Source organism: Pieris napi, chromosome 8 (assembly GCF_905475465.1).
Source record: "Pieris napi chromosome 8, ilPieNapi1.2, whole genome shotgun sequence".
NCBI classification, from domain to species: Eukaryota; Metazoa; Arthropoda; class Insecta; order Lepidoptera; family Pieridae; genus Pieris; species Pieris napi.
In genome coordinates, this window is record NC_062241.1 from 12,045,066 (window position 1) to 12,061,842 (window position 16,777).

Genomic DNA, 16,777 nt, shown 5'->3' on the forward strand with positions numbered 1-16,777 from the left:
ATCGAAAATCCAGACATCTCGACGCCTGGGCATCACAAAGAGCAAAAACGTAGATATGGTAACAAACTTTGGAACAATTTAGAAATGAAAAAAAAAACTTGAAGCGTGCGACTGTCATCTCTGAGATTGTCGGTTCGATCCCCGGCTGTGTCCTATTGAACTTTTTTATCTATTAACGCCTTTAAAATCGCTGATACAGTGAAGGATAACATCGTGAGGAAATGAAAAAATCTATACATTAAACCCATAAAGACGGCGTGTGCATAGAAAGCTACTAGCTTATTTGATAAAACGAATGACCGCGAAACAACAAAATACTGAAGTCCAGGCCTAAAAAAGGTTGTATCGCAACAGATTTTTGAAGTTATATAAATATAATAAACTCCCGTTTAATCATTCATCTTAAAGGATCCATGTTTTAGAACCAAAAAGTTGACGGCATTTGTCAGGCAAGTATGACCCGACGCTGTATGAATTTTAAACCCAGTTTTGTGGATCTGTTTAAACAGCTTTCTTTGAAGTCAAGGTGTTTGATTTTCTTATTTGGTGATTACGTCAACTGTAATTTTTACACATATACACATTGTCTATGTTTGAAATCGAAATACACTTTCGAGGATTCCTACAATAAATTAATACGTTGAAATACTATTATTTTTGTGAGCTTTGCTTACTTTTTTGCTGACATGAGAACTGGGTATAAATTGCAGTAAATCTGCTTACGTAATACTTGAACAGCCCCAAGTAGGTGATCAGCCTTCTGCGCCGATTTTTGGAAACCGTGAAATTCGTTCTATGTTCTTACATTATTTTAAATTGAATATTAAAATCTAGATGAAAGGGTAGTATATAATATATAATAATATTTTTATCCACTTCAATGCAGGAGTATTTTAATGATGATGAATTTATTTTCTAGTTTGCAGCATTTATTTCATTCTGGTGATCAAGAGTTACTACAATGTGATGCTATTGGATGATGTACAGGCTACCTATCGCTCATAAATCGTTTCACTTAGATTCTGATGTCTCCACGAATATATTTGTATTATTTGTATTTGTAAACTTTTAAAAATCGAGTTTTTTTTATTTCACACATACCATGTAGCCGTTTCATCAGCGTATACTGCTATGACTTCTCGACCTGGTCAGCCACAATGGCTATAATCGGTAGTAAGAGGGGACGAGGATCCTTCCTTTAGGTCAGATGAAGTACACAACATCCACAATATAAGGGTCTCCTTAAAACCAAGTGCCAGGGGAGTCAACTACAATAGGTAAGTATACTAGAGGCCAAAATGAATTCAACGATCAAATGAAGTAGTATGTAGTAGTAATGTAGATTAAGCATATGTGATGGTACTAAAATAAACGATATTGATGATGATAGCTTTTCAGAAGATCATCATGAAGATTTATGGTGTCAATGGTTTTTATTAGGTATGTTAAATTTAAAGAGGTGACAATAAAAGTTAAGTTAAAATTAAAGTAAAAGAGCGTCTCATTTCGTTGTGTGTTTATTTATTTATATACAGCTTTAGTATGGCCAAATTTCAACTAAAGTATTATAAATAAGTAATTAATATCAGTTAACAGAAAAACCTTTTGCTGTCTATAATTACATGTAATTAACCGAATATGCTCTACAAATTAGTGGTCTGATATCTCTTTTCCCTTTTGTATTTGAGATAACAAAAAATAAAACAAAATTTTCCTTAAAAATTTGGGTAATATAAGGAAAAATTATAAAATAATATGTTCTATTTAAGCTATTATTACGCTAGCAGTCATACTGATCTGACAAATTTTGTATCCTTCAAACCTGAACAAGTAAGTTTTAGAAATGTTTTAATAAAATTTGTATTTGTAGAACTAAAGGGCTAATATTGGCTTCAAGTGTACGAAGATTGTTCACATTTAGTTTACGCTTTTAATTATTAACTACAATATATATATGTAACTTAACAATAGTTTCTCGTAATATGCAATTCATTCATATCAAAATCTAAGGGAGCGGGATTGATGATTTAATAGATGTACAGTACAAATGCGGTATAGTTTTAAAAATAACAATAATCAAACTTTTTTTAGTATGGGACGAAATGCCAATAAGAATGGTTTTGTAAAAAAAAATTGACTCTTTTCAGAGGCCTTAAGATGTGCGTATTGACAGCTAAAGCAAAGAATTTTTACGCCCTTTTCATGAATATGTATACCGAATTAAGGTGTGTTGATTGTGCGTGATAAATTTTTTAGGTTGTGTACACGTAATTAAAAAAAATTAAAAAAATCAGTGGCACGACAACCTCTTTAGGTCTTGGCCTCAGATTTCTGAATCTGTTTCATGATCTTTTTTAAATCTAATAGCCTCCAGTGCCGGTCACACGCCGTCGGCTTTTTAGGTCTAAGGCAAGCCGGTTTCCGCACGATGTTTTCCTTCACCTTTCGAGCAAATGTTAAATGCGTACATAGAAAGAAAGTCCATTGGTGCACAGTCGGGGATCGAACCTACGACCTCAGGTATGAGAGTCGCATGCTGAAGCCACTAGGCCAACAATGCTTTGTATATTTAATTTGCTTGTGATTATTACAATTTCCCACTTCTCTTTCGGTGGAAGAGCCTGCGACCTAAAAAGAGGATCCTTCACCAGTCTATCTCACTGGCCATAAGCCACCAGTGGCTATGTTCAGCTGTTAATTTATATATATGTAGCTGTCGGAATAACTCTCCAATATCGCATCAGGGTATAACGTCATCATTACCCACTGAAGTGTTTCCGAATCGATTCTACTTAGGGTCTTTCAAGAATAGAACGTACCAATTCTTAAAAGTCCGGCAACGCACTCGCGAGCTCTCTGGCCTTGAGTGTCCATTGTCAGCGGTGTTACTGAACATCCTGCCCCCGTTCTATAGAAAATGTAAAATTAGTTTAAAGACAATTTTGCGCTGTTGTGTGTAGCAGAATTTGCGAACTTACGATTGTACCACCTTACACATTTTTGTACTATATTCTAGTAATAAATTATTATTATTATCATTATCTTTAGCTCTTTAGTCCATATAAAGTTTTATTTAAATGTTTAGTACGACTTTATGGTTTATTGATTTCTTATTTTCAGGCCATCAATATTATGATAATAGCTAAAAGTGGCGCAGACATTTATAAGTATTCGAAGTTACAACAACTAGCATATTATAGCCTAAGCCAGAAAAATTCTGATCAATCACGTTTAGAAAAATTTATAAGTAAAATTAATTGCATTTACGCTGTCGAAGGTATTCTTATAGGCCTAACAGTGATATATCTTGTTTTTAATGTGATTTTGCTTATTGGATTATGTAGGGTGAGTATAATTATTATACCGTAGTGGAAATATAGCTAGATATTGTCCACTAGGATGTTAATTGTTCGTCGAAGGAAATTGTGCAATTATTTTCCGATGTTACGTCAATTATTAATGCCATAAAAAAACAAAAACGATGTTTTCAAATAAAATACTTTGTGTTAAAATAACAACTGACTTTAACTGTTTAAAACATGAGCTTATAACTAACATCATTAAGAGTAGTGGGGTTTTTTTTTTTTTTTAATATATCACTTTTCTACTCCCCTGCCAAAGTGTCCAGGGACTTTTTCACATCACACGTCTCGCGAAAGACACCCCGGCTACATCTGTAATAAAAATATTATGGGCTTACAATATTCATGGGCGAGCCGGGACGCAGTTCCTCGCGAGACCCGTTCTTGGGGTTTTGTTTGCCGTCTTTATATATTCAACAATTTTATCGCAGAACCGTTCCAGGCACGATCTGTGCTTTATTAACATGTCCTGTAGGCCGTTACGGTCTACAGTCATCTGCATTTGTTGCTCCAGGTCGTGCCTGGACGATGCGAAAATAGGGCAATGTATGAGCACATGTTCTACTGTTTGTTCTTCATTGCTGCAGGCACACGTTGGGCTTGTCCTAATTTTAAACCTATGAAGGTAATGTGCAAAGGCTCCGTGCCCTGTAAGAATTTGCGCCATCTGGGGTGTGAAACGCTTCTCTTTTATTAATTTGTACGCAGTTCTTACATTTGCGATGAATAATTTTGTAGTTCCATCTGTTTCACCCCCCAGGTAGCGTTCATTCCATCGATGTTTTACATATGACAGGGGGTATGCGGCGTATTCAGGTTTTGACCTTAGTCTTTCCGCCGCTTCTCTTGCTAACGTGTCCGCCCTCTCGTTCCCTGGCGTACCAACGTGCGCCTTTACCCAGAAGAGGCTTATATGAGTTCCTCTTTTGCGGCACTCTTCCAGGCTCCGGCGGATCTCGGGTACCTGGGGATCGAGAGATCGTCCACTCACAATAGCATCTAATGCTGACCTAGAATCACTGTATATTTTAACGTCACGCTTATTTTTATTTATGTGGCTAGTCGCGTTTCGTAGTGCCGTCAATTCAGCTTGAAAAACTGTGCAGTGGGGCGCCATCTTAATCATCTTGCTATTTATTTCCATTCCATCTTTCCATTCCGTCCAAGCGGCACCCACTCCTATACTTGTTTTGCTGCCGTCCGTATAGATTTGTGTGCCGCCGTGTCCTTCGATTTCTTCCGGATTGGTGAGCATCTTGTAGTCCAGATTTGTTTGTTTCGTCGGGTGTGGGAGATCTACGTATTTCACTCTCCTCTCTAATTCTTCGCTCTCCAGTATTTCCGTGCTGACCCCCCTTCTTATCTCATATAAGGCAGCGGCTTCTTGAATACGGAGGTCTAGTGGAAGTATCCCGGCCAGTAAGAGTAGTGGGGTTGCGTCGCTAACAAAAACTGATTTGGCTCACCTAGGGGTAATAAACCTAAGTAGACCAGGGTAGGCGATCTGATATCGGGAAGGGTTAGGGGGGGAGTTTTAAGGGTAAAAAATGGTTTATCTCGATTTCCGGCAAAACTCATAGGGTTTCATCCTACTATTATTTTTGTAGGTTTCAAAAATTATCGACCCTGGTCTAAAGTGACACTTCAATACAAGTGCAGTCGTTTTTGGACATTATCGGAAACAAGAATATTGTGTTACAACTGATGAGGCTCCAATTTGTGCGTGTGATTTTGTGTGTGTGGGCGCCATGTGTGTGACGATGGCTAACATTTAACTTCTAATTTAATATATTTATATATATATAAATATATATATATATATATATATATATATATATATATGTATATGTAACATAACTTATGTTAGGTTACATAACTCTCGCAATGCAGTTCTTTTACCGTTAAAACTTGTGAGATCTATGTTAAGCCCTACTTAAGGGACTTCCTCTCTTAAGTTATCACGTAATTCGCTAGTTAATCTTTTAGTGACCATAAAAATACATTGACTTACTTGATATGCCGTACAACCTTTGCTTGGTAACTATACCAATTTTATTCACAATTACATTACCAATCTTATAAAAAGTTCCGGGATAACTAAGTGCATTTAAAAACAGTTTTTATATATTTCCAGAAAAAGCGAATTTTGATCAAAATCTACTTGATTGCGACACCAGCTTTTATCATTTCCCGTACGGTGTTGTATGCATGCCAATTCGCACGTGTTGCAAACGATGAACTTTTTCAACTGGGCTATTATTTGAACTCAGCATTTTACGTTCTGAACATTATCTTTGTATGTAAGTAAAACCTGATAAATATTTCTAAACTACTAGAAATACTGAAAAGTGTAGCGATCTACAATCTGTGCCATCACTACGATGATTCATATCCTGAAAAGCGCTAACGAAGCGATATATTATGCAGATTCTCGATCTTAAATATTGGGGCTTTCGGGTCAGTCAGTGGTTATTCTGGTCTCTCTTTAGACTGGAGGAACACCAACCTTACTCCACAAGTCTTTAAAAATCAAATAGAGTCAGCCTTCACCTTTGTATTCTACAAATGCTCTATTACTACTGAAAAGATTTTCAATACCAAAAAGGTTATTATAGATATACTAGCTGACCCGGCAAACGTCGTTTTGCCATGTATATTATTTCTAGGAAACATTTTTTTAGTTTAATAAAAGTTACTATCTACTATAATAAAAAAGGGGTTGATCGTAGAGGGGTGACAATAAAGGGTATGTATTTTTGTATGTATCAAAAAAAATAAAAACAAAAAAAATTTGTTTAAAAATTAAAATTTTGTGGAGGATATTGAAAAATAGTTTTTTTCCAATACTCAGACTTACTGAATATGCATACAAAATTTCATAAGAATCGGTCGAGCCGTTCCAGTGGAGTATGGGAACGAACATTGTGACAAGAGAATTTTATATATTAGATTTACTTTATTAATAAAAACTAAATCAGTCCAATTGCGCACTTTTAACTAAAGTATTGTATTCTTTTTCTGTTTAATTATGTGTACGCTGTAATAAATAGAGAAAGATTAGAATAAAAATTATTTATTTTTCGTTTTTTTTAATTGATTCATAATGAATTAATTTGATAAATATTTTGATATGACACTGATGAAATGTGTTTTTATGTTTCAGTACTCGACATTATGTTTTGTTTCAACTTTGCCGTAGTATATAAAACATCGGAAAATCACGAGAATATGCCACATGGTATCCACTAATACAAATTTTTAGAATAAATAAATATACAAAAGTGCTGTTTTTCTTTTCCATTCACTTTAACTTCATTTACCCCACTTAGTCACACCTTTATTTTTTGAAGAGAAACTTCTTTAGGCAAAATGTGGGTAATTTTTTTTAAAAACGTCACGTAGATGTTCAGCGTTTTTGTCGAAGAAAAGGGAGAGAGCGATTAAGAGAGAGTGAGAAGGATGACCTTAAAGAAATTGTATTTTTATTATTAAAATTTATGCTAAATAATTTATTAAAATCTCAAAAGACGAATTGTAAATTAAAATGCCACGGGGTTATCATCGAAGAAATAAATTAAAATAATTAAATTTATAATTTGTATGAATTTTCGACACTTAATATTTAAATGACAATTAAATTCCTAACATATCATCATTTTACCCTCTCTCTAGGGGCGGTTTTTTGATCCGTAGTTAACTCAACTATTGGTAAAAAATCGTTACTATTAGTTAAATATCAGCAAAATGCGTTTTTTGATCCGTGGTAAGAGCATCCAATGGTAAAATATCTAACCATTAGGCAAAAAAGTTAACTACTCAGTATCGGTACTCAATACCTTGGAATTTGTTCCAAGTAATTATTTAAATTAGATTTTAAGACAAAAGAGGTGATCTCTGGCAATAGTTCTAGTCATAGTTGTTTATTAGGAGATCCATCAAACTCCTTAAATGTCAATAATAAAATCAATAATAAGCATATTTTAAATTTAGTACATCAGAATATTCAGGGTTTGATGGGTAAAGAATTGGAGTTGGAGTTGTTCATGAACTGTAATAATATTGATATCTTATGTATTACTGAACATTGGTTAAAGGACCACCAGTTCATGTTTAGCTTCAACAATCATCTGGTAGCCAGCTCGTTCAGCAGAGTTAATTTAATACGTGGAGGCTCTTTAATTATTGCTCGGAATAATCTTAAATTTAAAGAACGTACCGACATAGTGAGCCTGTCTGTTGAGCGAGTTGCTGAGATAGCATGTATTGAGCTTGAGCAGTTCATTGTATTGAGTGTATACAGGCCCCATAGTACTTTATACGATACTTTTGAAAAAATCCTAGAAGATGTATTAATAAAAATATCTAATACTAATAAAACAGTTGCCGTCTGTGGAGACTTTAATATTAACTTATTAGATAAATCTAGTATTGTTAATAGATTTTTAATCTTATTGAAATCATATAATTTATATAATATTTTCCTTGAGCCAACTAGAATAACTGCCACCAGTGCCACTTGTATTGACAATGTTTTTACAAATGTGAAGCCAACTTTCTATTCAATTATTAATCTGTTAGATTCAGATCACTGTGGCCAGTTGGTTTCATTTACTAAAGACATTGTTAAAGCAAATTGAAAAAATGTTAATTTTGTTCCAGTAACCAGTTATCGTTTAGAACTTTTTAAAAATAATTTAAATGAAAAACTGCCTGGTTTGCCTTATCACCATAACCCTGACCAAGCTTACTCTTCATTATTTAACATGATTAATTCTCAGTTTAAGAAAGTTTTTACATCTAGATCAGTTTCTGTTAGTGATCGAGTTTTGTTTAGTGACTGGGCAACACCAGGTATTTTTAAAAGCAGAATAAGATTATTTGAATTATATAATGAAAGGAACCATGATCATAGTGAAAGGTTTAGGGAGTATGTTAAAAATTACTCTAAGACTTTTAAGAGAGCCTGCGCTGCCGCAAAGTCTTTACACATTAAAAACAAAATACGATCTTCTGCAAACAAAATTAAAACTACTTGGAATATTATTAATTCTGAAATAGGAAGAACCACAGTTAAGAATAATGATTTTCATCTTAAAATTAATGATATAGATGTTAGGGCGGATTTGGAGGTGGCAACCGAGTTTGAATCTTTTTTCACTAATATTCCTGTATTAACAACTCAAACTTTGTTGTCGTCTTCCGGCTCCGCATACAACATACTTAAAGACTGTGTCGCAGAATGTGGGACAAGTTTTGAATTTACAGTTGTTAGTGCTAAGGACATTCTAGATGCATTTAAAGATTTGAAAGTAAAAAAGTCCACCGATCTTTGGGGGTTGTCAGTTCAAATAATATCCTCAATAATTGAATGTATTTCCCCATTTCTGGCAATTGTGTTCAACTCTTGTGTCGCATCTGGTGTGTTTCCGGACTTAATGAAGTTAAGCAAGGTGATTCCACTCTTCAAATCTGGTAGTACAACCGATCCTACGAATTTTCGCCCTATCTCAATTTTGCCTACACTGAGCAAAATTTTTGAGAAAATAATTTTAAAGCAAATGCTAAAGCATTTTAACAGACAGAATCTTTTTCACTCCAAACAATTTGGATTTACTAAGGGTCGGTCTACTGCTGATGCAGGTGTGGAACTACTCAAAAATGTATTCGAGGCTTGGGAGAATTCACAGGATGCTTTAGGCATATTCTGTGACTTGTCCAAAGCTTTTGACTGTGTTTGCCATGACACACTTATCAAGAAACTACACCACTATGGCATTAGAAATAAGGCTCTTAGACTTCTCAGTTCATATTTAGACAATAGAATACAAAGTGTAGATATTAATGGCAAAAAATCAAAAGGATCTGTGGTAACTATGGGTGTTCCGCAGGGTTCAATTCTAGGTCCTTTCTTATTCCTTATCTTTATCAATGATTTACCTTTTTGCGTAAGGGATGATCACAAAATCCTATTATTTGCGGATGACACTTCGCTTGTTTTTAAAGTTAAGCGTCAACTTGAAAATTTTGACCAAGTTAATTTGGCACTATCTAAGGTTGTCCATTGGTTTAATGTTAATAATCTGCTTTTGAACTCAAGTAAAACTAAATTAATAAAATTTTCTACGCCTAATGTGAGGCAGTTAAGCACCAATGTACAACTGAATGGAGTAGAGTTGGACCCTGTTGAGTCAACTGTTTTTCTTGGCATTACTGTTGACGCCAAACTACAGTGGGGCCCACACATTAACAAATTGTCTGGAAGGCTCAGTTCAGCTGCTTATGCTGTAAGGAAAATTAGACAAATTACTGATGTGGATACTGCCAGAATTGTTTATTTCAGTTATTTTCATAGCTTGATGACGTACGGCATTCTCCTTTGGGGAAACTGTGCGGATATTAATACAATCTTATTATTACAAAAAAGGGCTGTCCGCGCTATATATAACTTAGGTCCTAGAGTTTCTCTCCGAGAGAAATTCAAAGAGATAAACATTCTGACTGTAACTTCACAATATATTTTTGAAAATTTACTTTATGTTTACAAAAACGAACCGGATTTTGTCAAATTGTCTGATCTTCACTCCCGAAATACTAGGAACAAAAATAATTTAACAGTTCATGCTACTCGCCTTCATAGAATAAGCAACTCGTTCATGGGTCAATGTATACGCTTTTACAATAAACTTCCTATGGATGTTCGTAAACTTCCCCTTAAGAAATTTAAATTTTTTATTAAATCAAAATTATTAACTAAAGGATATTACAGGATATCCGATTATTTAAATGATAGAAACGCCTGGGATTGAGCTGCTCGCTTATACAGCTATCGCTTGTGTTTTTTTAAGCTGTCCTTCACTTCTTTTTTTTTTCTTTGCATGTTGTACATATTTACAATCTGACATGTCTTGTGCTTTTGCATATGCATTTTATTTTATTCTATTGACATGTTTGTGCTTAGTGCATATTCATTTTTTTACATTTTTTTTTTCTATATTACTGACATGTTTTGTGCTTAGTGCATATTCATTTTTTCTTTTTCTACAATACTGACATGTTTTGTGCTTTTGCATACAATATTTTACACTTTGACATGCCAAGTGAATAATGTTTATATTTCGATTATATTTTTCAATTTCATTATTTTTTCCTTGCTTTAAGGTACACCTTAAAAATACATTTTGTATCCATTGTAAGTGTAAACATTATGCGGGTATATCATAAACTCTTTTGCTTCATTTATAATTTGATACATTTTAGTCTATAGTTATTTTGGGCTGGCGATCTGAGTGAGTTGTTGCCCCACATATTTTTATGGTGCCACTGGCGGTATTGTTGTGTACCGGGTTGTGCAGCTCCCTTAAAAATGGTTGAGCTGCATGAGCTATTCGGGGCATGCTAGCCGTCTGCTGGCACAGGCTTGCTCAGATCGATCTGGTTCTTTCTTCCAAAGACCAGTCCAGTAAATACTCTGCATTTGTTTACACCAATTTATTAATTTATTATTGTATTATCTGGACTATAAAAGAGACTAAGACCCCCGAGTTTGTTTCGACATTTCTTCTCAGGGCAGTTAGGAAATGTCGACTTCATCTAGTTTAGGATGACATTGTAAAAGTGATTTATATAGTCCTACTTGCAAGAATAAACTATTTCATTTCATTTCATTTCATTTCATTTCATTTCGGAGGGTTAAAAAGATGGCCGCTGGTAATTTATATAGTAACAGCTGTTTGTCACAGAAAACAAACTATGATAAATACGTTTATTACTATCTAATGATGAATTTAAACATATTGATATACTTTAATTAATGAGACGATGAAGAAGACGATAATATTATATGAGAATGTGTCAATGAGTGACCAAAAATATTTAGGCAATGTCATCCGCCATTAGAAACCTGGGATGATGTAGATTTTTGTCACTGTTACCCCCTATCGAAGGGTCTCTCGAAATCAGAAGTTTTAAAAATGCGTTATAGGGGGGATTACTGTACATGTTATCAAAATTTATAAAAGTTCAGAATTTACTAATTTCAGAATAGGCTTTATTTAGGCAGAAGCAGAGGCCGAGTGTCAGAAGGTGCGACACACACACTGAGGTAGGTTCGAATCCCGGTTGAACCAATCATCTTTTCTATGTCCGCAAGACTCGATCGTACGGTGAAGGAAAACATCTTAAAGCATGCATTAGATCCAAAAAGTTGACGGCATGTATAACCTAACGCTGTATGGATTTTAAGCCCTGGATCTGTTTAAGCATCTTTCTTTGAAGTCAAGGGGGCCGTTAAAGTATTACGTAAGCACTATGGGGGGGAGGGGGTGTTTGATTTTCTTATTTGGTTATGACGTCAACAGTAATTATTTACTTTTTTACGCACACATTGTCTATGCTTGAAAACGAAATGCATTTTCGAGGATTCCTACAAACGTTAATACATTTATGTACTTTTGTTTTTGACAGCTTTGCTGATGACAAGAGAATGGGGGGTGGATAAATTACGTGTCACGTTGTTTGTCCGCAATGGACTCCTAAACTACCGAACCGATATCAATCAAATTTGCACACCGAGTGTAGTTTGATCCAACTTAAAAGTGAGGATAGCTTACATCTCAATTTATACCTGCAATATTATTTTATTGCAAAATATTTGTTTATTATTTGATAGTCACAAGTCACTGTGTTGAAAGTACCAAGGTTTCACATAAGCTACAATTTAATGGCATAACCACCAAAAAAGCATGGTGGTCCCCATGACTGGTGTTCTCCTACCGTTTCCCTTGAATAGTTTGCTACTATGTAATATAACAAAAACCTTAGCCACAGCAACGCTTGGCCGGTCTTAGTTAAATATTAAAATATAGTTGAAAGGGTTCTGTCCACTTTTATTACAGGAGCCTTTTAATGATGATCTTTTTTCAACTATATTACCCTAATTTAACTAAATTTAAACTCTTAAAATTATTATTTTTAAAATTAAATGTAGAGGTTGTTTTCTTACAACCTACTACCAGAGTTGCCAGCCACAGCTACTACTCTGTAGCTCTTTAGTCGATATAAAGTTTTATTTCAATGTTTAGTACAACTATATGGTTCATTGATTTCTTATTTTCAGGCCATCAATATTATGTTAATATCTAAAAATGTCGGAGATATTAATCATTTGCAGTTCCTAAGTAGCCTAGACTATCCATTTTTTCTTAATTTAAGTAATTTGAATATTGAAAGGAAAAGTAAATTGAATTGCATTTACGCTGTCAAATGTGTTCTTATAGGCCTAACAGTCGCATTTCTGGTTTTTAGTGGGATTTTGCTAATTGGATCATTTATGGTGAACGAGTATAATTATTATACCGTAGTGGAAACATACCTATAAATATAGAAAATAGAAAATTGTGCAATTATTTTTCGATGTTACGTTAATTCATTACTGCCATAAAAAAATAAAAATAAGAAGGATTGTGTGCAATTATGAAACCACGGTAAAAGTGAAACTTTTTTTTTACATTATAGACATTTAACGAAATTTTTTTGGAATAATATTACATTAAGGGTCGCTTTATCAATCTTCATTTTAAAATTGGAATGATAATGGGAAATAAAAAAGTAGACTAAGTCCCCAACTAATATTTTTATTGAACTCTGTGTCTTAGGGCCAGTTTTTTGATCCGTAGTAAAAAATGGTTTTACCATTTGTTACATTAACTATAGTTAAATGAATAACCATTTGTAAAATCGTAAATGCGTTTTTCAATGCCTTTTTTAACTATAGTTAAACTTAACAATTTGTCAATTTGTTGCCAGTGCAATGAGCAATGACATCCCAAAAAATGTGGTTCTTTTTTGTGGGGAACATTTATTTTGTATGACAACACTAGACATATTGAGTGAATGAAATCCATTTTTGCCATCTTCATTCGTTATTTGCGCTTTGAAGAGTTTGAAGTGTCAAATTAATCTAAATAACACGATATAAATTAAATTGTTTTTCTGTGTTTTAATACGGTTTACACTTTTTACGATACTTAAATATATAAATAACAATGTCCGCAAACAGCCAACGGTCAAATAAGTAAGTACAAACATATTTTCGTGTTATTTATTCCGGTTTAAAACTGCCAAACTGGTGATGCTTCTCAAGGATTACACAGTCGCAACCTGCAAACAACTGATCACTGCAGCAATCTACAAAAAGATGCAGCTTGGAAATCTCTGTGACGTTTTCAGCTAGACAGTAGACACCGAAGTGTTAAATTTAATATACATTTAATGAAGGTGTAGGCACATTTTTATATTTATTCTTGTATAGCTGTGTCCTACAACAAAAGGAAAGTGTGTAGCTGTAGTTTTTAGTATAAGTACATACTTGTATGTACTTATAATAATTATAAGTTAATATTATTAGTAATATATAAATAATATTAACTCTAATTCATTATGTATTTTATTGCCTATAAAATTAACTTATAATAATTATAAGTTAATATTATAGGCAATAAAACACATAATGAATTAGTAATATACTTAATTATATACTGCTGCGGTTCTGTAGCTAGTAATGAAGCAAAATAGGTTTGTATGAGCTGCTGTCTATATATACTCTTGTTCTTGTATTTTATTTAATTATAAGTTAATATTATAGGCAATAAAACACATAATGAATTAGTAATATACTTAATTATATACTGCTGCGGTTCTGTAGTTAGTAATGAAGCAAAATAGGTTGGTATGAGCTGCTGTCTATATATACTCTTGTTCATTGGCAGTTTAAGATCAATTTCAGTAACAATCCAGAGCACTGTTCCCTTCGATAGGGGGTAACAGTGACAAAAATCTACATCATCCCAGGTTTCTAATGGCGGATGACATTGCCTAAATATTTTTGGTCACTCATTAACACATTCTCATATAATATTATCGTCTTCTTCATCGTCTCATTAATTAAAGTATCTCAATATGTTTAAATTCATCATTAGATAGTAATAAACGTATTTATCATAGTTTGATTTCTGTGACAAACAGCTGTTACTATATAAATTACCAGCGGCCATCTTTTTAACCCTCCGATACTGAGTAGTTAACTTTTTTGACTAATGGTTGGATATTTTACCATTGGATGCTCTTACCACGGATCAAAAAACGCATTTTGCTGATATTTAACTAATAGTAACGATTTTTTACCAATAGTTGAGTTAACTACGGATCAAAAAACCGGCCCTTAGAGAGTACGACATACATAATACTTAACAATTATTTAGATTATATACACATATTAAATAATAGTCTATACACTACTCGGTCAGCTGCTGCGAACTATAGGCGCCGCCATATTGGCCTTGGCTGCTATGACGAGCGCTTTTCACTTTATCCCTACTCCGCGGCCAACCGACACGCGACATGCGACACACAGACGAAAAAGTTTGAGACGATGTAATAAAAGTTTCACTTTAAAACAATTGGATTAAGGTTGGTGGCGGTTTTTGTATGGATATTTTCAAATAAAACAATTTATAGTATTGTCTTTGATTGACATAACTTTTATACATTTAAATTAAAAACTTTTTTTGAACGGATTGAAGTTATGTATTATTATAAATTTACAACTATTTAAACATAATTTTAAATTTATCCGACGTTTCGCGTGCTTTACAGCGTGCGTGGTCACGTGCGAGGGTCAATCTACCGAATAATAATACGTTAAATTGTAAGCAGTTCGTTGAGGTTCACAATCTTTCGACAGTTTATAATCTCGCGAGATAGATTACAATCTAACGGTGTTTACAATTTTACGGTGACATATACACTATACAGTATTTTCAATACTTACAATTTTCTCAACCTATATAGCAATAATAAAAATAATTAAAAATTAATAAAAAGAAAATTTAAAGAGTTGGGTCCTAGCAGTGTACCTTTAACGCTGACAGCATTTCCTCGCTGTATTGCGAGGAAAGCACCAGCCTTGCGATTCTGTAACTCACTTTTCGAACCCACACAGCGGAACTCACACATCATAAAATGACTGCTTCACGAATGATTTGAGCGCTATCGCCGCTGCGAAAACCGCTGTGTGAGTTCGAAAAGTGAGTTACAGAATCGCAAGGCAGCTCTGGGGTCACCGGTACTATCTACCAGGCGCCAACTTAAATCTTTAATTAGCGCCTGTGCACTTTAACCTCACGGCCCAAGAGTCTCCAAAGATAACAAAATCGAAGTTTCAGAAAAGACTTAAAGTAAGTAAAAATAAGACATATAAAGATGCGAACTAATTATTTTAGAACCTAATTGGGCTTTAGATCAATGGGTACATATATTACTATGTCGGCAAAGTTTTGGCCTCATTTATCGAAAATCCAAATATCTCGACGCCTGGGTATCACAAAGAGCAAAAACGAAGATATGACTTTGGGACAATTTAGAAATGAAAAAAAAACATGAAGCGTGTTACTGTCATCGCTGAGATTGTGGGTTCGATCCCCGGCTGTGACCTATTGAACTTTTTGTCTATTAACGCGTTTAAAAATCGCTCATATGGCGAAGGACAACATCATGAGGAAACCATCTATGCATTAGACCCATAAAGACGGCGTGTGCATAGAAAGCTACTAGCTTATTTGGTAAAACTAATGACCGCGAAACAAATTTAGACTCTCAGCAGTCCAGGCCTAAAAAAGCTTATAGAGCAACTGTTTTTTTGAAATTATATAAATAAATAAATTTCCGTTTAAATTCATTCAAGAAGATTCAGAACGTATTATTTTATGTAATGTATGTGACGTGACATTCATTGAAATATATATACATATATGTATATAAGGTGTTATTAAACGAGTTACAGAACAGTGTGTTGATAATAATAATAAAAAAATATAGCCACTTTTATCCATTATAAGTCCCGCACGTTGATATTGCGACTGGCGGCCATCTTAGTGACGTAGTCGAACTGTCAGCACCGTGCGCAAGGTCAGCCAGCGCCAGGGCTGTCAGTCAGATGTACGATTGTCGTACTGCTACGAGTTTTTGTTATTTTTACTCTTGTACGGTCGTTAGACCAAGATCGTACAGACAATGTACGATTTTTCCAGCAAGTATTATGTTCGGGGAATTCTCCAACAACCTAACGTATGCCTAGATCTTTTACTTGAATGAAGACCCTTTTTTCTTATAAAGTCTGTATTTGTGTGCATTGTTACAAAACTTATTATTTTTCTCTTGTAAAGACTTGTATTGGAATAGTCACAAACCAGTTTTTCTCATCAGTCTCAAGCTCTAAGTTATTACGTTCTCTTTTGATCTGAATATTGTCTTTAGTGTTTTTTGTGTTACTTAAATACGCTTAAGCAAGACTAGGTAGTGAAAAAGAAAGGAGAGACCTGCGCTCATAGTACTCCAAAAAAGAAATGAGCCAAAAGAGG

General features: G+C 34.1%; 1 long non-coding RNA gene across 1 annotated transcript in view; it reads left to right on the forward strand.

The window, feature by feature from the left end:
* LOC125051680 overlaps nt 1–6,632 on the forward strand; it is a 33,070-nt gene extending 26,438 nt beyond the window's left edge. Inside the window, exons 7-9 of the long non-coding RNA XR_007117323.1 lie at nt 3,121–3,345; nt 5,497–5,662; nt 6,526–6,632. This is a non-coding gene — a long non-coding RNA (uncharacterized LOC125051680). The remainder of the gene's footprint in view (nt 1–3,120; nt 3,346–5,496; nt 5,663–6,525) is intronic.
* Nucleotides 6,633–16,777: the final 10,145 nt, after the last annotated feature.